The sequence below is a fragment of the Chanodichthys erythropterus genome, chromosome 8, assembly GCF_024489055.1.
Source record: "Chanodichthys erythropterus isolate Z2021 chromosome 8, ASM2448905v1, whole genome shotgun sequence".
In the NCBI taxonomy this organism is placed as follows: Eukaryota; Metazoa; Chordata; class Actinopteri; order Cypriniformes; family Xenocyprididae; genus Chanodichthys; species Chanodichthys erythropterus.
Genome location: NC_090228.1, coordinates 23,120,800 through 23,147,275, shown reverse-complemented (window position 1 = coordinate 23,147,275; position 26,476 = coordinate 23,120,800). Strand labels below are relative to the sequence as shown.

At 39.9% G+C, this 26,476-nt stretch overlaps 1 protein-coding gene across 3 annotated transcripts in view; it reads right to left on the bottom strand.

Annotated features, from left to right (window-relative positions):
• The window catches only part of LOC137024619 (copine-8), a 196,533-nt gene that overhangs the window by 45,145 nt on the left and 124,912 nt on the right, over positions 1 to 26,476 (bottom strand). The window lies entirely within an intron of this gene.

Here is a 26,476-nt window from a genome sequence, read left to right as displayed (position 1 = left end):
ATGCAAGGCAAATGTTGTATCACAATAATTAGATTCCACAAATCCCTTCACTCGATTGGGATGTTCTCTTTTATTCAGGAGGGCGAGGGCAGTGACTGTAACATTGAGCGTTTGTTGCAGTATTAAACAAGTATTTATACCGATTTCATCAGGCTCTGAAAATTCTTCAAAAAGAACACAAAGAATGGCCTTTTCGGCTGCCGTAGTTGCATCTCTTGCGTCATCAGAACAGGACGTTCAACGCACCACCGTTTCTGTTTAAAAAACGTTTTGCAATGTTTTGTTGGTTTGAACGCAGCCCTGTTTTGTGATTGGTTTATTGTCTTGATTGTTCACAGGTGTTCCTTGTTTGTCATTAGTCTATTTATAGTGTAAAATATGCAATCTTCTATCACTTGTTTCTGCTTCTTCTTCACCTGTGTTTTGATGTGGAGATTCTGTACTCTTTCCGAAGATGATTCAATAGCACCCCCTCTCGTATAATAGTGAAAACATGGAAAGAGTAAAGTAGATTTGAAGCAAATTCCTATGTATACTACCACCTACACAAAAATTCACATACTTTATTATTGTTATATGTTATTATAATATATTTGTTTTCTTTATAAATCCTGGAGGTGCATGAGGAGCGCATGGGTTCATGGACGGCAACTTTTACTGCCCGAAACCATTCCCGTGGTCCTCCTCCCACACCACCTTTGATGGTGGGGTTACACGTCTAATCCTCCTGTGGAGCGGGTCGTTGCTATGCAACTGTGCCCTAACTCCACCTCTCCCTTCCTAAACCTGTAAGCATTCATCGGATCCAGGCCTGTGGGGAAGTCGCCTCTGCCCTACACACTATGGTATTTTTGCAGGTCCATCAGGCCCAGGCACTGAAGGACCTGCATGAGGGTGGTCACGATCCACAAGTTCTCCAAGAACTTTGTGCCGCAACAGACCTCGCACTTCAAGCGACGGAGGTTACAGCGTGGTCAGTGGGTTGTGCAATGTCCGATGTTTTGTAAAATAAAGATAACTAACATGATGCGTGATCTCTCGTCTCCCTCTGAACAAAGTCCAATCTGATAGTTCTCAGAAAATGAACTGTAACTTAGTGAATTCTAATGACAAAAAAATTAGACTTATGTCTAAAAAAACATTGAAATGTCAGATTTTAAATCGTGTAAGTCAAATCGAAAACAAACATTCTGTGTTTATGTAATCTGTATGAAAAGAGAGCCATGTCAGAAGTCCATGATTCAGCTCATTATCCGCTAATGTGGCCACGCCCACGGAGCCAGCGCTATTCTGAGGCAAATTCAGTCAATACATGCATACATAGTCTCAATCGTGTATTTATTGTCTTGAAAAGTGTTTTGAATTGCCATAGTTAGCGATCTCTGGCCTCTGTTAGTTTGGTTCCTGAAAAGACACATGACCTGTTCTTCCACTTAAATTTGTGGACTAAAAGTGTACAGAGCGCCCTCCGGATGCAAGTATGAATTGAAAACACAGTATCCAGCGCTCACAGTGATGACAATAAATATTGAATAAATATTACTCCTCTGTAGGGGTGTCCTCGACAACGGATTTTGAAAGGTTCGCACGCTGAACTGTGCACGAAATGGAGCGGGACACGGAAAATGAAGTAAGGCCTGGCTATAGTCTACCCACGGCTTAAGACAACTTTTATTTTTTTTCACACACAGCACAGAGAAACATCTTTCTAATAAACCGACCAAACTGCCTGTCAAGTGATAGACGAAACTGACAATGATTTTATCTTTTTTAAACAAATGAAAGGCAATGTGGATAAACATTCACAGCCACGGTGTGCAGAACACTCTCAAAGATCTAGAAGAAAACGAATAAAAACATTTTAATAAAAATAACGAAAGTATAGCTAGAATTGTCAACTTGTCTTTTTAACTGCAGAGAGAATAAACGCTAAACTGGAGTGGCAGTCTTTTTAGCTAAACATTAACAGAATCCAAAAATCAAATTACAAGCAGCTGAAATAGTTTGAAATCACTTGTAGCTACCCTACCTGATTGAGAGAGAAAAATCCAGTCTTTTAAGCGATCTGCCTGTGTCCGTTTGAGTCTTTTCAAATAGCGCGCTATAGTCAGCTCGTTGGCCAGCAGAAGCGTGCCGCAGTGTTTGTTGTTGTTGAGTTCTAGGACATGAGCTGTTGGCATAACTTGCATCATACGTTTTTTTGATAATCTTTTACCATTTCAAAGTGCATCCAATTGTACACTTTATCCCAGACATTGTTGAAGATTTAATCCCTACCGTAAAGATGCTCATCTGCCGGTCACGGATCATAGAAGTGAAACTTAAATCGGTCACAGGTTGGATTTATTCACTCACATTAAAAATATTTATTAAAAGCTTCTTTCTTTTCACATTTTTATTTATAGTGTTAACATAATAGGCTGTATATTAACCTATTGGGAAAGAACCGGTATGTCTATGTAAAATCAGATATTGAGAGTCCCCATATCTCGTCTCATAACACCTCTGCGACGATTCGACTGTGAGATTGGTAGTCGAATCAGGCTCCTCCTATCGAAGATTTGAATCGTCGACTATTCAGGGTCACCCCTACTCATCTGTATAGAAAATTGACAAACATATGAGAATTTCTCCAAATGTGCATGCTTTTAAGCTAAAAGCCTATATGAAATGCCATAGAGATACCATAACTGTTCAGACACTTTGCATCACAGAAATACATTATATTTTAAAGTATATAATAGAATACCATTATTTTAAATTGTAATAATATTTCACAGTATTGCTGTTTTTTCAGTATGTTTGATATACACCATAATGAGCTGAGACATGATCACAGAGGGTTTTTTCACAGCCTACCTGACTGAAAGAGCTCATTATTATGCAAGTCATTTCAGGTCATTATTATGCGATTTTGTCTTCTCGGGTGAGAATCACCCATTATTCATGATGATTCATGCCTCCACGCTTACTGTGTTTCTTGACAAAAAGTGTCTTACAAAAACTAAATCAATATATTGTTATAAATGAAAGAGTAGTCAGCATAATTCAATAACCCCGCATAAATGTTATTCCTTCAAAAACACAAACATGTACATACATGTTCCTCACATATTATGGTAGCCTAGTTTGTGCTGAATACAGTGTAATGACACTTGTGTCATTAATATGTTAATGAACAACTGAAAAAAGCACAAATGTCAGGGCATGTCAAAACTTCTCCAGGCCTCAAATCAGCCTTAGACTCCAGAGGGTTAAATGTGGGTGGTCATACATTAATAACCTCATTGGTGTTACATCATAACTCTGACCTAAACCAACTGCTCTGCAGGAATTAGCCAATAATAATAATAAAAAGAATTATGATATCATAATTGAATGAGAGAATTCTCACAGATTCAAGATTAAGTTCAACTCTTAAAGTCAGCATGAACTCAAAATTGAAAAATGTGACCCGTCACGGAAACCAGGGACACATGTCGACAGCACAACTATTGAGCAAACTGAGAAAGAAACGTTTTTTTTTTTCAAAATTGGTGATTTTCGTTTTTTTGCAGAATCTGTTAGTTGAGATCATGAAGAAGCATCTCCGTGTTTTAGATGGCAGTATTGGTTTATTTAAAAGCGTACATTTTGAGGTTGAAATCGGCTTGTTTTTCAGAGATTCTATCTCGCAGTAGGGGTGTGTCATTGTCTGCTTGTATTTCCATACTGGAATCGGATACGCCGGCTTTTGTTTCTTTTGGTATTGCCGCCGCCCTCCAAGGGAAGCGTGGCTACTTAGTATGCAGCGCTCTGGCCGGCTCTAGCTGATATCAAAATTTAATGAAGATGGACGCCGCAAAGAATATCGCAGACGAGCTGAACCGTGGCCGTTACACCGAAAATGTTTTGAAGTACAACATACGGGACATGACATGCGAATTATTGGACAATTAGAGGCAAACAGATGCATAGTGCAAACTTCGGAGATGGTTACATCCACAAAGAAGACCTCAACAAAGAGAAAGTGTGCCCGAACAACTTATTTCATTGGAGGCAACAAGATCTTTTCTGTTTCTTATGGGGTGAGTTTCCATAAACATCAAAGTTTGTCGTTTTGTGTTCATTCTAAGAACACGTAGACACACATGTGTCTATTGTTATTAGCTAGCTCAGGACAGTCATTTTAATTGTAATCGTTAGCATCGTATCACTTGCCAAAAACCCCCATTACTATAATGGGCTTTTAGATGGTAATGTTAGCATGTTAATTTGAATAACGCTTCAACTGCTTGAATTGACTGGTGTGAATGACTTAGCTCATGTAAACCTTACTATTCTTGAATTGAATGTGACACTAATAATTTTAGCCAGTTACTACTTCTTAACAAGGATTTACTAATGTAATAGTAAATGTATCAGATTAAATTCCTACATAAGTAAAAGTATAAAGTATCCGTAGCTGTAAAATGTTCGTTATAAGTCAAAAGTAAAAGTATTGAAGAGTTTAATGTACAGGATTTTTTTAATCCTTTGACTCAAATCAGGTCTAACCACTAACTGAGAAAGATAAATTACTGACATTTACAATGCGCATTATCCTTTATTATTAATAGTATGCGGTCAGATTTTTCCCGTTGCGTCTGTCGTTGCTATGCAACCATGCAGCTTTATAGGGGGTATGGCTTATCTAAATGAGATGTAAATGAGCCCTATTGTCACTCCCAGCAGGTGAGAACAGGTGAGAACTGCAAAATCTTTAGGTCATTTTCTGCCCTTTGAGCTTTTTGAGTGCCTACCTTCAAATGGCCACAACTTCTCCAAATATTATCAGATTTCCATGTGTTACACTTCGTTGGAAAGCTTGGAGACTACACTTTCAGAATCCGTGAATAACTCAAAATGCCCCAGAACCGACTTGTGTCCCTACTTTCTGTGACTGGTCACAAATTGAAAAGCTGCTTTTCCTAATGTTTGGACATTGTTTTTTTTTTTTTTTTTTTTACCAAATTATAATACATTAGTCCATTTCTAAAACAACTTCCTTATTCCGCTGATGTCACCTAGGCCCTCGTTCCTTTGTATAATGTTAACCAATAGCAAAATAGCTATTTACGCATCGTTTTAGCAAGCTCGCATTTGGCTCCATTCTCATAAGGAATTCCCACTTTTAATGATCCAATCAATTCCAAATGGATAAAATCAAGTCCAACTATATTTTTTTTAGACAGAATACTAATGACAGTTAACGTTGAATCCATTCTGCCAGTTGAAATCCCAATAGATTAGATTAAAGCATAAAGGGCCAAATTAACATGCAACAGCATAAAATAATTAATGAATCATGAATCTGTTGAGCTTTTCCCTATGATGTAAAAAGACAGCTGTTAGCGTGGCTCAATCCAGGGTGCAAAATCTTCAACCAAACACACAAACATGGGCGACAACAGCTGTCCTTTGAGATAACTCCACACACAAAGCTGTAATTTACGACTGCAGATGCTTGCAGAGTTCTTCTCCTTGAGGGCTCCCTAATACCAATTAACTGATTGGATTGTTCTTCATCACAGTGGCTGTCTCTCTAGAGCGCTGTGCTCTTCATCTCCTGCAGCTAATGAGGTGTACTCCACGGTAGTGTCAATCACTGCTCAGGGACGCCACAAAAAGACAGATGACAGAGAGATGGCGATGAGAGAGATAAGATTGGAAAGATAAGGAAGAATCACCGTAAAGCATTCAGTAGGCCTAACAACAGGTCAAATAATTGCCAAATAAATACAGTGGATATAAAAAGTCTACTTAAATAAATATATAAATACTTAAAGGTGCCCTATAATTTAAAATTTTATTTACCTTGGCATAGTTGAATAATAAGATTTTTGTACATGGAAATGACATACAGTGAGTCTCAAACACCACCTGCTTATGTAAATCTTGTACGTGAAAAACATCACAGAAAAACAGGCGAATCTCAACATAACACCGACTGTGACAAAATAGTCGGGATCATTAATATGTATGCCCCCAACTTATGCATAAGCCAGCCCATATTCTAAGCAATAGGCAAGCCAGTATTAAAGGTGCTTTATGTAAGAATGACAGCTAGTGGTTGAAATGGGTACTGCAGTCCGAATTCAAAATATCGTTTGCCCTGCCCCCTCCTCCTCAGACTTGACGCTCTCGCGGGTTGCCAGTTTGAAGACACGCAACAGGAGCAAGCTCAATTGACATTGGAAGGTGAGGAGACTTACACAAGATAATTAGTAAGATAATTAGTTGATTTATTAATTTATGAGTTGATATCACATTTTATTATGCTCCTGTTCACAGAGATTTTTAGGTGGATGCTGAGGCTTTTTAGGTTGGGTAGAATCTGCGATCTCTGACCCAGTTTGTTCACTGGCTTCCATGGCTGCAATTCGCTGCATTAGTTTTCCACCAACTGGCAACCTGGGGTGGCGAAATACTATTGGGTAAATTGGCAATGTGAAAAACCGAAAAATTCGACACGGAAAGCAAATTTCAAAGTAAAATAACTGGCTGTTGCAACAGTTTTCAGAAAAACTAGTATGTGAACTCAGCATTTTTAATAAATATCTGCAAACATATTATGGTATTTTTATGCTTTAGTACAGTCAAAAACTTACATGGAGCACTTTTAACATCTGGAGCTGCACAACCGAATCATCAGAAGTTATGCAGGTATTGTGAAGCATGCAAGCAAGGACAATAGCGAAAATGGCAGATGGATCAATAATAACTGTTCATGATCCATAATATCATGATATATCTAGTAATATTTGTAAATTGTCTTTCTAAATGTTTTGTTGGCATGTTGCTAATGTACTGTTAAATGTGGTTAAAGTTACCATTGTTTCTTACTGTGTTCACGGAGACCAGAGCCATGTTGTTATTTTCATTTTTGCTTGCAGTCTGTATCATTTATGAACACATCTGCATTCTTATCGAGTTTCTCCAACTGTGTAGCTTTAGCCCCATTAGCCATCAAACACTATCAAACTCATTCAGAATCAAATGTAAACATCCACAAAATACTTATGTGATCTGATATGCTGCATCACAAACACTTTGTAAAAGATCCATTTTGAGAGTTATATATTTGCTGTGTGAACTTATTCTATTGTTTATGCAATGTTTATTTGGAGTCGCAAGCTCAGGGGCGGGGAGCACGAGCATTTAAAGGTGTACACACACTGTACACTGAACATTAAACAATATCACATAAGCAGGTAGTTAGGCATAACACAATTCCAAATAATTATAGCACATTACTGTTTTTCTGAAATGGCGATAATGGCAGCAGGCAGTTTGTAGTTGCCAAGCAACTTGGGGCATTATATAGAATTCAGCTGATATACAGTATGGTCACAGGTGTGCACACTTTATATGAGTGTCTTCAAAAAGGTTTCAAACATGTTTCTCACAACTAGATTAGAGAGCCAGAAAAAATAAAAAAAATATAATATAACTTTTTACCTAATGAAAACTTCTCTAACTACCTTTAAAACTTGGTATTGAGCAAGTAAGGTAAATGTACCAACGTTTGCTCCAAACCAGTAAGTGTGCTCATTTAGTTGGAGTATTTTGCTGTGGGCTACAGCATAAACACTGTCATGCAGAATTACACTAACAGTGTTTCAGACTGCAACAGCCAACAGGTGCAGAGAAGCTTTTATCACGGCAGAGGAAAAATGTGCATAAATAGGCAAACTGAAAACGTGGCTGCCATTATGTAATGCAAGAGAGTTCTCGACAAAATCCATTTACAGCCCTACACAACTTTCCACTCAAGCTGTTCATACAATGACATGCACCAAAAAACAGCAGCCATTACTGCCAAGAAACATCGCTTTGGGAGTTGTGTTCTGAAAAATAAGATAAAATGGTAACAGTTTAGTTAAGGGACCAATTCTTACTATTAACTACTTGTTTATTAGCATGCATATTACTAGGACACTGGCTGTTTATTAATATTTATAAAGCACATATTAATGCTCATTCTGCATAACTATATTCTACAAACATCCCCTAATCCTACCCAATACTTATAGAACAGAACTTAATTACCTTACTAACTATTAATGAGCAGTAATTAGGAGTTTATTGAGGCAAAAGTCATAGTTAATAGTGAGAATATGACCATAATCTAAAGTGTGACCGATAAAATATATAAATGCACCTACTGTATGTGAATTTGCGTGCATATGTCTTTCTGTTTACTTGCTTAAAGCAATAGTTCAGCCAAAAATTAATATTCTGCTATTGTTTATTCTTACATGTTTCTGTGAATGAAACACAAAATGAGATATTTTTGAGGAATCTTTACGTAGTTGTGGCCATGACAGAAATGCTCAAGAAGCACTATTAAAAGAATCATAAAATCAGTTTGTGGCAAGCAGGGTGGGGCCGAAAGACGTGGGAATGGAGTGAGGTCCATGGTACGAGTGTTAATGAGTGTCACCTACGTGCCACATTGGTCCTGAGTCCCAGGGAGGAGCTTCGTGAGGATAAAAAGAGGGGTGACGACAATGAAAAATATGTTTATGTTGTTTTGTTTATGCGGCAGTTGTCTTTGAGGGGCTGCCACTTTACTTTTGTTTTGTTTAGGCTTATATTATTATTAAAGTTATGTTGAATGTTCACCGGTTCCCACCTCCTCCTTCCCTGAGCCTTTAACTCCCTCGGGTCGGCGGTCACACCGGCGTGACCACCGCGGTTTTTTTCTTACCAGTGTGAAAGAGACTCAAAATACTCCGTCAGTATTGCACATACAATCAAGAGCTATACACCATTTTAATCTGTTGAATATCTTCTTTTATTTGTGTACACAAAGTAAAAACAAAATGTTGTGCTTTTTGCAAAATAAAGAAAGCTAACATGATGCCTGATCTCTCGTCTCCCTCTGAACGAAGTCCAATCTGATAGTTCTCAGAAAATGAAGTGTAACTTAGTGAATACTAATGACACAAAAATTATACTTGTGTCTAAAGAAACGTTGAAATGTAAGGTTTTAATGTATACAGTAGTTATTTTACATTTGTTTACTTGATTCAATTTCTGTTGTATGCTATTACTTCTGAATACCACTGTTAGTACATCTTCCTGAAAAACCTAAAGCACTTGTAATTTCATTCTGTTGTATTTTTTTGTTGGTTTTGTTTGTAATTAGTTTCTTTGTTCTTATTTTATTGACTGTTTACTTGTCTTATGTAGCTGTTTTGAGGACTTTTTACTTTAATTAATCTAGTATTAGTTTTTGCTGAAGTATGGATAATTGTGAAATTTCACTGACATTTAAAATTACTTATATCATGAAATAAGACTATGATCATATCACCCACCAATAATCGTCAAGTCATCTTTATATAGCGCTTTTCACAATACAGATTGTTTCAATACTCAGCTCTATATTTCTTCACTCCCTAATATATCTTACGAATTCACAAAATGAATGGAATGCATAGCTGATATTAAAAAAAAAAAAAAAAAAAATGGATGACTAGCAATTTCCTACTACTTAATGCTGAAGAAAAGAGATTCTAATAATTGGACCAAAAACCTTTGCACGTAATAACATAGAATACTGTCTTAACACTTGATGGATGTTCTGTCAAGACTTTGTTGTATGTTATGCTCTTTGATTCCAATCTTTCATTTGAAAGCCACGTTTCTAGCATCTGTAAAACCACATTCTTCCATCTTAAAAATAATAAACAAACTCCAGCTGGTCCAAAATGCAGCAGCTAGAGTTCTTACTAGAACCATTAAACATCATATAAATTTTAAATCTTGCTAATTACTTACAAAGCATTAAAGGGGTGGTTCAATGTTTTTTTTCTAGGCTTGATTGTGTTTTTGGGGCACAGTTTAACATGTCTTAATGCTTTGTTTTTTTGAAAACGCTGTACTTATAATATATTTTACCTTTATTCTACACCTCTGTTTCCATTGTCATTCGAACGGCTTGTTTGACTTCCTGCTTCTATGAAGCCACTCTCTCCGAAAAAATGCAATGTGCTCAGATTGGTTAGCTGGAACAGTGCATCCAGAGCCATCGTGATTCGCTGAAGCGTCCGGAAACGCCACTCCCCTTACCATTTGTTACCGGTTACGTGCACTTCGGTTATATTGTATGCTCAATTTGATTATATTGCTGTATCAAATTGAGCCTGAATCAGACCAGATGAACAGCAGCTTTCAAAGGACGTTTATGAATGGTATTTCATTTAGTATTTGTGTCAAAGTGTTTAGATGCTGTCACTGCTGTTTGTTAGCTTTCAACTTATGGTTTTATCCTGATTAAAGCTTTACTTTAGCCGAATACATGACTAATAGTAGCATTTTTGTAAAGGTATCATTTAATTTATAGCATGAACAACTGTTTGTCTATGAACATAAGTTTGTTGGTGTTTGTTGGAGAAGTATGCACTATAATACAGCTAGCGAAGCAAAAACGAGTTGCTCTTTGTATATGTCCTTGATACAACCAAAAATAGCAACAAAACTATACGTTTAAAAGACATGTACAAAAAATAAAACATACTTACAGTTTGATGCCAATAAACAGCAGTTTCTGCTTTTAAAGTGGGAACTGCTTCTTTCAGTAATAGCCTTTGTGCATTCAGTAATAGCCATCCAGAATTAAACTCATGTAGATTTGTGAAAGCTGTCTTCAGCGCAGCATCAAGTGTAGAAAATATCACAGATTATAATGGGTTCTATTATCTTTTGACATGCCGCGCCGCTCGCGTCCGGTGTACACAACTCTTCCGTTTCAATTATGCTGTGCGACATGGCCTCACCCACTTTGTTGCGTGTTCCGGTGGCGTGTTTTGCAGGGTTTAAGATGTCACCAACCCGGGAAGAAGCTCGTTTTAGTCCAAACCGGTCGTTTTTGTAGGCATTAAACTGCCATAACTTTAAAAGACAATATCTCCATTTACATTGAACTTTCAGCGCTGTAACTTTGCAGATACTGTTTATGCTCAAGCAGCAACATTACACACTAACTGAAGTTAAAAAAGTGAAATCGCATTGAACCACCCCTTTAAATGGTTTAGCTCCCCAGTACTTGAGCGAGGTCTTAACACATTATAGTCCTTCACATCTATTGCAATCACAAAATTCTGGCCAGTTGATAATACCATATCAAAAATGACTGCTGGCAGTAGGTCCATTTCCTTTTTAGCACCTAAACTTTGGAATAGTCTTACTAGCATTGTTTGAGAAGCAGACACACCCTGTCAAGTTAAATCTAGACTAAAAACACATCTCTTTAACCTGCCATATTTTTAACCTTAACACATTATCTACTTCTATGATTCAAATCATGAAAATTGTTATGCTGCATAAGTAAGGTCAGCTGGAACTGGGAACACTTCCCATAACAACTGATGTACTCACTCACTCATCATCAGAAGAATGGTGTCTATGCTAATATTAGTCTCTGGATCCAGGCCATTCCTGTGCTTTGCGTTGGAGGGTCGGGCATATCAGTAAAAGGTCCTGCCCTTCGGGCTGTCACTGTCTCCCCGCGTCTTCACGAAAGTCGTGGAGGGAGTCCTTGTTCCCATGAAAGAACATGGCATTCACATCCTCAACTATCTCGACAACTGGCCTAAATTCTTTCAGAGGTTCCTGGGGCATATGGCAGCCACAGGGGCAGTAACCCTGTTAGGTTTGCTTCATATGAGACCGCTTCAGCACTGGCTTCATGGCCGAGTCCCGAGATGGGCATGGCAACGTGGCACGCAGCGTGTGGCAATCACTCCGACGTGGTCGGACCCTTTGTTCCTTCGGGCAGGAGTGCCCCTAGAACAGGTGTCCAGGAATGCTGTGGTGTTCACAGATGCCTCTGCCACTGGCTGGGGTACCACATACAACGGGCATGCAGTGTCGGGTATGGAAGTGCCTCCAACTGCATTGGCACATCAACTGCGAGTTGCTAGCAGTAGGTCTTGCACTAAGCCACCTGAAGAGGCTGTTACAGGGCAAGGACGTGTTGGTCCATATAGACAACACTGCGATCATTGCGTACATCAACCATCAAGGTGGTCTGCGCTCCCGTCGCATGGTGCCTGCCATCTCCTATGGAGCCAGAAGCATCTGAGGTCGCGTCGCGGGGCATTCATGCCCCGACGAGCTTTCACAAGCTGAGTGGCGAAGCAGTATACCCTGTTTTGTGGGTCACTTTAATATTTTATGTGTTCTTGACTTTAGGAAGAGGGAGTGCAGTCTCCCTCCACCCTCAAGGTTCATGCTGCTGCAATATCTGCGTATTACGACCACATAGATGGCAAGTCAGTGGGGAAGCACGACCTGGTCGTCAGGTTCCTTGGGTGGTGATAAATCCTACTCGACCTCCCTCCATTCCCCCTCTTGGGACCTTACCCTGGTGCTTCGAGCACTTCAGATTGCTCCCTTTGAGATTTTGCACTCAGCAGGCTAAATTATTCTGTCTATGAAGATTTTACTGCTGATCGCACTGGCCGCTAAAAAGAGGGTAGGAGACCTGCAGGCATTTTCGGTTGATGAATCGTGCCTACAGTTCGGGCCGGGTGATGGTACTGAGCCCCGATCCGGCTATGTGCCCAAGGTTCCTACCACTCCCTTCAGGGACCAGGTAGTGAAGTGCTGCGCCCAGAGGAGGCAGACCCAGCCCTGACTTTGTACAAGTGCAGAGAGCGGACCGGACAGAGCATAGACAGAACTCAAAGCCTCAGGACCTCAGACCAGCTCTTTGTCTGTTACGGAGGTCAGCAGAAGGGAAAGGCCGTCTCCAAGCAGAGGATGGCCCACTGGATAGTGGACGGCATCTCCTTAGCTTACAAAGCACAAGGCGTGCCCTGTCCGCTCAGGTTGTGTGCTCACTCTATGAGAGACGTTGCATGGGACGCTGAATGGGAACATCTCAGTTACAAAGGTAACCCTCATTCTCTGAAGGAGGGAACAGAGACGTATGTCCCGTTACCATAGTCGCTGTACCCCGCTGCGTACCGGGTCATCTGCTCGGCTACTCAGCGAAAACCTAAGGAATGAATTGCACCTGCTTCTCATTATATACCCACACTGCATGGCAGAGCAGCTGCTGCAAATAACTGCATGCCAATGTGCATTGGCTCGTTTTAGTTATACTCAAAATAGATTGGCTTCCTTAGCGAGATTCGTCGGTCCAACGTACGTCTCTGTTCCCTCCTTCAGGGAATGAGGGTTACCTTTGTAACCGAGATGTTTCTTATTTTTATTTTAAAAGAAGTATACTAATAGCACACTTGAATAAACTTCTTTTTTATGAGGGTTATAAGGAAATGGATAAATCGAGCTGTCATTGCAAGCAAAAAAAGATTGTTTAAATATGTTAATGTGAACCATAAAAAAATAATGTAAAAGGTACCAAGAAAAGATACAAGACATTATGTATTATGTACCATATTTTTCAGATTATGAGTCACACATAAAAATCGCACATATTTGGAGAGGTACAAGAACACAAGTTTATTTGTATAGCCCATTCCCACACACCAGTGTCACAGATCCCTTGTCTCCCGGACTCCATATCCCATGATCCTCCTGTTCTCCACACCTGCACTCACTTCCCTCGCCATCTCCCCATCATCACGGATCACCTGCACCTGGACTCTATTATCTGCACTCCCTTTATAATGCACTCACTCCCTGCACTCCTTGTCCGTTCTCTGTTGTGTTATGTTTGCGTTTGGTGTTCCTGCCCTTGTTTCTATTAAAGTCTCTTACGATTGTGGAAATCCGTATCTGCCTCGTCTCTCTACACCAGCATCCTTAACAGAAGAACGGACCTATACCGCTGGATATCCACAAAGGATAAGATGGGAATTTTCCTCATCCCCGAGGCTCCAACTCCTTCTCAGCCTCTCGCAACTACATCTGCGGCCGACCGGCTCATCGGGCTCTTCCAGGTTGGCCGTTCACTGGAGAGGTATGTGGAGGAGTTTGTAGAGCTTGCTTTCCTGACTAACTGGTCAGATGCACTTTTGAACGCCCTGTTTCTGGATGGACTGGACGATGACACTATCCGTTTGGATGAACCTGAAAATTCCTTTTCCTTGAGCGAAACCATTAATCTAATTTTGTATTTAAACGGATCTAATTTCTTTGTCGATGAGGTTCAGGATAAGTGTCAATCCCGTCCAGTCCCTCCAGAAACAGAGGTGGCCAGGCCAGTTGGTCAGACTCCTTCTTCCTCCACATATCCCTCCAGTGAGCTGACTTCCTGGACCACACGGAACCCACACTCCTCCACTGGGTCCCGTAAGCGGAGGAGGAGGAAGCAAGCCGCCCCAGTCTCTCCAGAGCCCGCTACAGTCTCTCCAGAGCCCGCTCCAGTATCTCCAGAGCCCGCTTCAGTATCTCCAGAGCCCGCTCCAGCCCTTTCCGAGCCTACAGCCCCAACCCTGTGCGAGCCACCAAGTGAGGTGGCCTGGCTTATAGACTTTTGGACCGAGCCAAGTTCTCCAGTCTCCGCCGAGCCAAGCGCTCCAGTCTCCGCCGGGCAAGCCGCTCCAGTCTCCGCCGCCGAGCCAAGTTCTCCAGTCTCCGCCGCCGAGCCAAGTTCTCCAGTCTCCGCCGCCGAGCCAAGTTCTCCAGTCTCCGCCGCCGAGCCAAGTTCTCCAGTCTCCGCCGCCGAGCCAAGTTCTCCAGTCTCCGCCGCCGAGCCAAGTTCTCCAGTCTCCGCCGCCGAGCCAAGTTCTCCAGTCTCCGCCGCCGAGCCAAGTTCTCCAGTCTCCGCCGCCGAGCCAAGTTCTCCAGTCTCCGCCGCCGAGCCAAGTTCTCCAGTCTCCGCCGCCGAGCCAAGTTCTCCAGTCTCCGCCGCCGAGCCAAGTTCTCCAGTCTCCGCCGCCGAGCCAAGTTCTCCAGTCTCCGCCGCCGAGCCAAGTTCTCCAGTCTCCGCCGCCAAACCAGCTCCAGTATCCGCCGCCAAACCAGCTCCATGCTCCTCCACCCACACATTGACTTTATTCCTTGGACTCCTCAATATGATCCTAAACCTCTCCAAGTATTTTTTTGGGGGGGGCCAAGTACCCGTGGGTGGGGGACATGTGGGCGCCACACATGTGGGTGGGCCTCTGACGTGGCCTGCCAAGGCTCCTGACCCGCCGTGGCCTGCCAAGGCTCCTGACCCGCCGTGGCCTGCCAAGGCTCCTGACCCGCCGTGGCCTGCCTAGGCTCCAGACCCGCCATGGCTCATGGATCCGCCCTGGAGACCTCCACTCCAGTCCACTCATCCCCCGGCACCTGCATGAGGTCTCCAGGGCGCCCACCCCCCCTCCCGGTTATTCTATTTACGGCGCGAGGACGCGCCTACCGGGAGGGGGAGGTACTGTCACAGATCCCTTGTCTCCCGGACTCCATATCCCATGATCCTCCTGTTCTCCACACCTGCACTCACTTCCCTCGTCATCTCCCCATCATCACGGATCACCTGCACCTGGACTCTATTATCTGCACTCCCTTTATAATGCACTCACTCCCTGCACTCCTTGTCCGTTCTCTGTTGTGTTATGTTTGCGTTTGGTGTTCCTGCCCTTGTTTCTATTAAAGTCTCTTACGATTGTGGAAATCCGTATCTGCCTCGTCTCTCTACACCAGCATCCTTAACAACCAGTAGTCTCAATTTCATTTTAAATAATTTTTTTAGGCCTGATGTTTGGGGGGAAAACAATATGGTTTGTGTGACCAATCCTTTAGAAAGTAGTTGCCCATGTAGAGTGTTCCAAATCACTACCCTTTGAGGTTCCATATCAGTTAGGATGCTACTTTATAAGGTAGCTGCCTATGTAAGCAGTAGATGGCAAGATTTCAAGCAGTGGAACAGATTCGATGGAGTGTAGAACAATGAATTTCATGAGGTCTACTCTGTGTCTGTAATGTATGGTCATTCAAGGATATTAAGACATCAGAAATGGGTGGTTGTTATATGCATGTGTGCAGGATACATTGAGCTGGGATGGGTTTGTGTTTTCTGGGACATTGAGACAAGCAAACTAATAGCGCAAGTACAGATCTTTCTCTTCTCATTAGACTACTCTCATAACCGAGGTTACAGTTGCAGACACACACACTGCCAAACTAGAAATACACTCTTAAAATATGTGCGTAAGAGTGTGTATCATCCTATCCGCTTGATCCCAGCATCCCAGCATGCCTAAAACAACATTATTTTCATAAATCACAATAAAAATGGTCAAGTAAACTTGAAGTACCCAGGCTGGAACTAGTTTGCTTGTAGTAGCTGTAGTAATGTTTCTGGGACAGATATATGATGACCTTCATATAACAAAGAAATGTAGAAACTGAATGGATGTATTACAGAACCAAATGTACCCACACAAATGTCTCTCGAGTGTAACTTGAGAAGAACTAGATGGCATTTGTATGTATTTTAGGCACATTTTTAGCTTAGTACCATGCTAACACAAAGCCCAATAGGAATCAACTGTTGTGTACATTGCTTGACTGGTCCATGACTGTTTTTAAAATGATACAGTTCACAAAAATGAAGACATTTTGAACACACACACACACACACACACACACACACACACACACACACACACACACACACACACACACACACACACACACACACACACACACACACACACACACACACACACACACACACACACACACTTATATACTGTATATATATATATAAATTATCATTTTGGATGAACTATTTCTTTGAGAGTTGCTGCCTATGTGGGGTGTTTCAAATCAGCCACCCATGTGGGCATGTAAATGGTTAGTATGCCACCTTTTTTGAAAAAGGAATTGGACAATGATACCCTAGTGATTTCACAGATGAGTGAGCATGAGGCAGCTGAGTAAAGATATCCTACCATTACTCACATTCAGTTGATACTGAGCCAGTCATACCATCTGTTAGGATAATGCTTACAGCTCTCAGAAAACATGTTTGTGACACACCACACACCAAGTGTGCCATACAGACATATTAATTGTTACATAAAATTCATATTCATAAATTATTCTTGTTTTTCTATGGGATTTTAACTGGTTGGCTACATGAATTCATACATTCATTCTGCCAATCATTTTCAAAGAAGAATGTTCACGTGACTAATAAAGCCTCAAAAGGTCCCAAATTAGTACACATCCAAATGAATATTACTAGCCATGACTCAACTTGTGAATGCAGAGAGGAAAGTATCTATATTAGAGACATAAGAGTGAAAGCATAACTATCTGCAGGTGAAATTCATAAGTTCATTTCTTATGTGGAGATTCTTCAAGTATCACACAGGAACCTCTGATTGTATGGATGTTTAACTTCAAGGGACAGCAGAGCTCAATATTCAGTAAAAGGCCATTACAAAAAACAAATAAGGAATTTAGGGTAAGAGAAATGTGACATGTCAAATGCGATGTGACAAAATTGAAAGTGAAGTTCACGGCGGGGTCAGGTGACGCATTCAATAGACTAGCCGTGTTGATGACGAGCTCTGGCAAAGCCTTTAAAAATCTCCCTCTCTAGACTCAATATTGTAGTGAACAGCACATTCTAGGGCCCAGTTTATGGCCGGGCCCCTCTCTGTCCGTAACAGCGGACAAACGTTTGCTACATTTTGATTGGATCTTGGTGGCCTAACACAAACAAACTGTCCAACGCCATCAGATAAAGATGGAAGGACAACATCCAGACCTCTCTTAGAGGGTAAGAAGAAGACCTCTTGTACCAAGCCTGAGAAGGACAAGGCTTCTCATTGGTCCACAGGCAGTTACTGCCCTTCACCCATCTAGTCATTACTTCCTAAAGTTGGCCAGAGACTGCCATAAAAATTCCTTGGGACCTTAGCAGAGATGGGTGAAACAAAGAGAGATCACAAAGATCCATCCGAATCCATTCAAAACTATGTTTGAAAACCTTAGAACTGATGCAAACTACACATCTATTTGATACTTATTCACCGAAATAAGTATTCTCAGTGACAGCCATTTGTAGTGCAACATCTGATACAAATACAGCTGTTAATGTACAATTGAATGACAGTTCAATCTTTTTCCATCATGTTTAGTCTCTATTTGTTTAGAATATTGCCAAAGGTATTCTGGTGGTGGTTTGGAAAGTGAGAAATGCATTGGTAAACTTTAAAGACACTGTAAATACTTCCAACTTTGTGCTTTATGCAAATGAGTTCCACAGGGGAGAGAAGGGTGGGCCACACTCTGTGTGTCCCCTCTGATGCCAGCAGCCAATCACAGCACTTGAATGGAAAAGCGCCAAAATGCAATCTCCTCCTCATCGGAAAGGGATAAAGGTACCCTTTCTACAGACACTCCTTGTTCTGAGTCTGCCCTTGAAAGGGGGAAGACGTAACAGATATAGCGTTCTGAGTCTCCCATCGGGTGAGACATAACAGATATTGTTCTGAGTCCCGGCTTGCGAAGCTGAGACACAACAGATACACGGTTCTGGGTCTTAACTCTGTAAGGAGTGAGACATTAACAGATATACCGTTCTGAGCCTCTGGTCCATCCAGAAGAGACAACAACAGAGACGACCACGTTCTAAGCCTCCAGCTTTTGAGGAAAGAGACATTAACCAACACTACGTTCAAAGTTTCAGTCCAGCGAGACAGTGACAACATCTGCAACAAGGTTAAGCTCAGGAGAGCAAACCTTCACTTCAAAGTACCTTCGTCTGCGTGTTCCAGATTGTTAAGGACCTTCTGCACCTACTCCAGGGCCTCGTCTGCGTGTTCCAGATTTTAGGACCCTTTGGTGCTCTAGGAGATCAGCATCCCACAGAGCTTCGTGTTCAAGACTGTTGAAACAGATTCTGGCTCCTCTCCGCACTGCACTGTCACCCAGCACAACCAGTCGAAGACGTCACCGTCATCAGACTCGACCAAGAGTCCAGAGACCTTGGCATTGTTGTATATTATCAGTATATAGTTTCCTAATTCCTATTAGATTCAATATAGCTGATGTTAGTCAATAACAAATAATCTCTCGTTTATTTGTTTGTTGCATTATAAGGTTCTCCACCTTACTATTTTCAGAGAAACAGTTTATCTTTCCCTAAGATAACGTAACTCTTCCATAGCCACACTCAACTTAATCACTTGTATTCTATGTATCTTATGCACTTTATTCCTTTATCATTCATGGTATTCATTTAGTAGTTGTGTTAGTTATTTTTGTTTATCTTCTGTTAATAAAATTTATTTTATTACACTTGTGTCTTCCTTGTGCTGATAATACAGAAAAGGCTCTACAAGTTAGCAGTTTCACCAATCTTTCAAATAAATCAGCTGACCACTTTACATTAATTCTAAATGAATGAAAGCCCCTGTAGGGAGTGAAAGACCCTGACTGGTGCCCTGAACTAGGGAAAGGGGGGGGAAGTGGTTATCTGATGTACTCATAACCACACCTTAAGAGACGTGTGATCCAAAATCACAACGTCAGCGGTGACGTGAGTACCAATCCCTATTTTACTTCGCGTCCTTGGATGGACAAAGTAAAAATCACTACAATATCATCTCTGAGAGTGCAGAACTTAAATGTAGAAGTAACAAGGCATGCCAAAGAAGCAACTTGATTCCTCAAGACCTGGCTGCCCAATTTGCTTAACACTGAATTCAAGAATCACTAGGTAAAGATAGAGCATGCGCATTGTGTCCAGAGAGCCAGAGAGCGCTGATGGTAAAACTACATAATTTTCAAGACAAGGCACGCATTCTGCAAGCAGCGAGAGCCGTGAACAGTGATGGGAATAACGAAGTTATAAATAAATGGTGTTACTAACGGCGTTACTTTTTCAGTAAGAGTAATCAAATGAATTACTGTTTCCCCCGTTACAACGCTGTTATCGTTACTGACAATAAAATGCGGTGTTACTACAATTGAGCTCAATGAAGCGGTTTTCACCCAAGTATGCTCTATCAGCCATAGGTCCTGCAAAGTTTTTTCTCTGGTGTGTGTTGGGGTGGGACACAGGCTAAATGATGATTGGTGTGTGACTAGAGATGATAGACCTGCAAAGCATTTTGTTGTAAAGAAATAGTACAGGTTATAATTTTAAACTGATAATAATGTACGATGCTCTGTGTGTGTCTGTGTAAGAGCATGCACGCAGAGTGTGAGCTAAAATCAGAATACCCTTTGAGACATGCTTGATCGAAAATATGTGAAATAAGTTTTTTTCTAGTCGACTAGTAGTTGTTCATTTAAGCCATTAGTTGAATAATTACATTTATATTAATTTAATTTCTTAAATACTGGAGAGAATAAACTATAATAATGAGCGTTTACGTAATATAGGCCATATAGCACTCAAGCGCACACAAAGCTTGCCATAAAGAACCGGCAAGTAATGATTATGAATGTGACAAAAACAGCAAGGAGACATTTTAATTGTTTATTAATAAACTAATGTTTTCTGAATCAATGTCGGCTGCAAAGATGAAGTTGACATTGCTGACTCTCATCATCTCCGCATAGTGGACATGCCTAGAGAGAGAATACACATTTCATTCGCATTATATAATCAGAGAGTAGCCTATTTCTATTTGTTTTGAATTATTTCAAAGTAGACATTTCAAGCTTTTTATAGATATATTTCTCATGGCTGTGAGGCAAGTAGCCTACGCTCAGTTTTGGTTCATTTTAGCCTATAAGACGCGCTCCACATGCAAATGATCGCGCCAGCGCCTCCATGTCATGATTATACTGTCAGCTATATTTGCTTCTTATTTATTAAATCCAGGCAATTAGTTGATGAAACATTGATTAAAATTAAGATACAATTTTTACAAAAAGAAATTCATTTTAAAGAAAGGCTTTCTACAAAAAAAAAATACCTTAATGAAGTGGTCAAAATCATGTCTGACCCAGTCCATGTCTCCCGATATACTGCACATCTTATGATGTATTCTATCTTACTCATGCTGTTCACTTTTCATAATCAAATAGATTAAATAAAAATAACATTATAATAGGCCTATTTAAACATAAATATGAAACTAAATACATTTTCTTTAATAGCTACCAACACATATAGTATAGTACAGTACAGTGAAAATGTCGTGAGCAAGAGTGGATCATGAGTCACGAGTTGGATCAAGCATAATTTATTTTTAGACTTATTTTTAGATTTGTTGGTCAGTTGTGGTCTTTGCAATAAATATTAAAAGTTCTAAACCATCTATTGTGTTTTATTGTTTCACTATAGTAATGATATTTACAATAATATATTGAATTTGATAGGTGTCTCTAACATTGTCCCACAGCAACATTATAATAGTGTAGATTAGTGTACAATGTTTTATGGTAATAAATTATTCTATTTAGTGTCCATTTCATTCATTTAACATATTTAACATTGGGGGCATCCAAGATATTTGACATATTAATTTTTAAAAAAAAAAAAGTAACGCAATAGTTACTTTCCCTGGTAATTAGTTACTTTTATAATGATGTAACTCAGTTACTATTTGTGAGAAGTAACTAGTAACTATAACTAATTACCTTTTTAAAAAGTAACATGCCCAACACTGGCCGCGAGTCAGCTGGTCTACAAACGCAATAACATCTCTATCTTTGAAGACTTTTCTGCGGCCATAGTGAGAAAAAGAAATGTGAAGAATGACTCAGTGAACGAGGAACTCACTTTGCCATGATATATCCAGAAACTCTTTGAGTACAGCACAACAGTGGCGAAAAATTCTTCAAACAGCCAACAGAGGCAGAGTCTTTTCTGGACAGTATGCCCAAACCATCATCCACCACTTCGTCAGGTACAAATCGCCCCGGAGAGGCTGAATGACATCGTAATAGACTGGATGTTTTCTGTGACATACTTCTACTGATGCTTCGTTCATATTTTTTTTTTTTTTTTTTTTAAATCTGTTTATTGAACTTTTACAATAATAACGATACAAGTACAGAAGAATTATGAAAAAATATTTTACCATCCCACCCCCCAAAGGAAACAAATATATAAAATAATAATAATAATAATAAATAAATACATAATAATAATAATATAAAAAATAAATAAATTATTATAAATAAACAAAATAAATAAAATTATCCACACATATAATCACACACTCATGATCAGATTCAAGCCACAATCATAATAACATTAATGCTTAGGTTGACACACAAGAAGCACTGACATATTCAGAAAAATAAATGATGAAGGGATCCCAGATCTCAGAAAATATACCAGTGTTGCCCTTTAATGTATACCTGATTTTTTCCAAATGAATGAAGTTCATAACATCACTCAGCCAGTCATCAAAAGATGGAGGAAGTTTTTGTTTCCACAGCAGGAGAATGCGCCGTCTAGCTAATAATGTTAAGAAAGCAAAAGCCTTTGCAGTATTTCCAGGCAAACCAGCAACCTTTGAAGGAAGTCCAAAAAGCGCAACCAAAGGACAAGGCTCGATCTGTTTCTTTGTTACTAAAGAAAAACAATTGAATATTGACAGCCAAAAAGAAGTTATGGATGGGCATAACCAAAACATATGTATTAAATCTGCAGGGGTCTGATGGCAACGATCACAGAGAGGGTCAATACCAGGCTTGATTTTTGCCAGCCTCACTTTTGTCCAGTAAATTCGATGAATAAATTTTAATTGGATAAGACGATGACGTGCACAAATAGAGGAGGTATGGACACAGGACAGAATATGGTTCCAAGTCTCGTCATCAAATGTGAGGCAGAGATCTGACTCCCATTGTTGTTTAATAAAAGAGAGAGAGGAAGTGTAAATGGAGGAAATCAGCCTATATAGCGAAGACAACACACCCCTTTTATCTAAAGGTACTTCTAGAATCTGATCAAGCAAAGATTTGGGAGGAAGATTCGGAAAATCAGGGAATGAGTTTTTAACAAAATTTCGGAGCTGCAAATATCTAAAAAATTGTGCACTAGAGAGAGAGAATTTTTGTTTCAATTGAGAAAAGCTGGGAAACACATTATCAATGTAAATGTCACTGACCACCGAGATCCCTGCTCTCTGCCAAATATTAAATGCCTTGTCATTAAGTGAAGGGGGAAATAAAGGGTTACGATTTATAGGTGAAACCACTGGCAAGCGCTGAAGGCCAAAATGGGTTCGGAATTGGGACCAAATTCGTAATGATTGCCGGACAATACAATTACCATACGGACAGCGCGAGATGGCAGTAAGAGGGCCACATAGTAGTGCGGCAGGCGAGGCAGGGGAACAGGAACCCTCCTCAATACTGACCCAAGACGGGACCCAATCACTGAGCCCAAAATGACTTTGAAACCAGAATAATGTAGGATGTATATTTGCTGCCCAGTAGTAAAATAAGAAATTAGGGAGGGCAAGCACACCCTCAAGCTTTGGTTTTTGAAGTATTTCTCTACGAATTCTGGCTGGTCCTTTGTTCCAAATGAAAGAAGAAATGTGTTGATTTAGTGTCTTAAAGAAAGATTTGGGTATAAAAATTGGTACACATTGAAATAAATACAGAAATCTCTGTAAAACATTCATCTTCACAGAATTCACGCGTCCAGCCAATGAAAGGGGAAGAGCCGACCAACGAGTAAAATCTTTCTGGACTCGTTGGAGGAGAGTGGTAAAATTAGCCTTGAACAGATCTAAGCATTTACGTGTAAATGTTACTCCTAAATATTTAAAACTTTGGGCAGCGACTTTAAACATTGAGGTACTCATTGGTAAATCGGAAATTGTAAAATTTATTGGATATAATTCACTTTTATTTATATTCAATTTATAACCGGAGAAGAGGCTAAAGGAGTTTATAATTCTCAGAATTTCGGGCAGAGAAACAACCGGATCAGAGATATAGAGCAACACATCATCAGCATACAAAGAAATTTTGTGAACAGCATCAGCTCTCCTAATTCCCTGTATAGCCTGCTCACTACGAATGGCAATTGCCAGTGGTTCAATTACCAATGCAAAAAGCAAAGGTGAAAATGGGCAGCTTAGTCTAGTGCCACGTTTTAAAGGGAAAATAGAAGAGGATACTCCATTGGCCCTAACAGAGCATATTGGGGATGAATACAAAAGTTTTATCCAGGATATGAACGCATTTCCAAAACCAAATTTCAGTAGCACATAGAAAAGGTAATCCCATTCCACTCGATCAAAGGCTTTCTCCGCGTCAAGCAGCAGAAGAGCCTCCGATGGGTGAAAATTGGAAGAATAAATTATATTAAATGCCCTTCTAATATTATGAGACAGTAATCTGTTTTTAATAAAACCAGTTTGGTCGCTGTGTATGATTAACGGTAAAACGGATTCAAGACGCTTTGCAAGCATTTTAGCCAGTATTTTTGCATCTACGTTCAAAAGACTGATTGGCCTGTTTGAACCACATTCGTGAGGGTCTTTGTCTTTTTTCAAAATCAAAGAAATACAAGACTGACGGAGGGTTGGAGGCAGGCAGCCATTATTAAAGGAGTCCAATAACATATTTAGTAACGGTGTTTTAAGTGTTTGAGAAAACCTCTTAAAAAATTCAACAGGGAACCCATCGGGCCCAGGGGTCTTGCCGTTCTGCATACTCTCAATTGCTTGCACTATCTCCTCTGCAGAAAAAGGTAATTCTAGGTCTTCTCTCATTGCATCCGATATTGTAGGTATGGGCAGTGGTTCAAAGAAACTTTCCATAAGGGACCTATCCGTGGGGGGTTCTGATTTGTATAGCAAAGAGTAATAGTCTTTAAAATGGGCAGTAATACTAACAGGGTCAGTAATCAAATTGCCATTGGAGGATCGAATCTTAGAAATTAAATTTTGAGCTGACTTTTCCTTTAACTGAAGAGCAAGAAGTTTACTTGGCTTGTCACCATACTCAAAAAATGAATGTTTAGCCTTCAGCAATAACTTTTCAGCTTGATGGGTTGATAACATATTAAAATCAGATTGAAGTTTGAGTCTCTTTTTGTAAATTCCAGGATCTGGAGAAGTTGCATAAGCCGAATCGAGCCGAATTATTTCCAGAGATAATTCTTCTAGCTTCTTCCTTCTTTGTCTATTTACACAAGCTGAATATGAAATGACTTGACCCCGAGCATATGCTTTAAAAGATTCCCATATTATGGAAGGTGAGGTCTCAGGGATGGTATTTATCTCCAAAAATATATCTAATTTGTCTTTTAACGAATCACAAAATGCTTTATCAGAGAGCAGCAGAGAATTGAATTTCCAACTTCGAGAATCCAACATCTTATCTTGAAACTGAAGAGAAAGTGAAAGTGGAGCATGATCAGATATAACAATGCTGCCATATGAACAGGCCTTCACTTTAGACAACAATTTCTTGTCTAGAAAAAAATAATCAATACGGGAGTAATTGTGGTGAACATGAGAGAAAAATGAGTATTGTCGTGCTGTGGGGTATAAAAAACGCCATACATCGGCCTGACCGCAAGTAGTTAGAAGCGACTGAAGCGTAATTGCCGTTTTAGAAGGTTGGGCTGGTTTAGTAGATGAACGGTCAAGAGAAGAGTTCAGAGAACAATTAAAATCACCTCCCATAATGAGATAGTGTGAGTTTAGGTCAGGGAGCAAGGAGAATATTTTCTGAATGAAATTTTCATCATCGTAGTTTGGTGCGTATATATTAGCCAGAGTCACAGTTAAACCATAAAGAAGGCCTGAAACAATTACATATCTACCACCGGAATCCACTAAGGTTTCTGAAGGAGCGAATGGTATACATTTGTTCACAATAATTGCCACCCCTCTAGATTTACTGAGAAATTTAGAATGGAATACTTGTCCAATCCATTTCTTACAAAGTCTGGCATGATCTGTGTTTTTTAAGTGGGTCTCTTGCAAAAAACCAATATGAGTATTTAAATGTTTTAAATGTGACAAGACCTTGTTAAGTTTAATTACATGGTTTAAACCTTTGACATTCCAACTGGTAAAATATCATATCAAAGCTCTTTGACCTTGCGGTGTTCTTTTTGAATACCGCACATTTTTTGTTTGTTATATCTAGGCTTCGGTCATGTAAGGAGACAAATGCTCACATTTGAGAGCAATCACAAATGTGAAACTGACCAGCATCAGACTTCCCTTGCCCATTCTTAAATATGTTTGTAAGATGTTAATTGTAAATAGTTATGTTTTCCGTTTGACATGCAGGGCAACAAAACTTTTTTTTCTTTTCTTTTTTTATACATGGCATCACCGTTCATTCAATTTCTATGGGTACACCTTTCATGTATATCAGATTAAACAGACTACTCCTTGGTTATGTCAACAAATAAATCAATACTAAACACATTTAGCTGGAATGTAAAGGGTGTTCAAAATCCAGTAAAAAGAAAAAAGATTCTACACCATTTAAAAAAAACAAAAAAACAAATTCATATTGCATTTCTGCATCTTCTCATCCATCTATATCTATCACTCCTAAAGATCCTAAAGAGCCTAAAGAGCCTAACAGACAG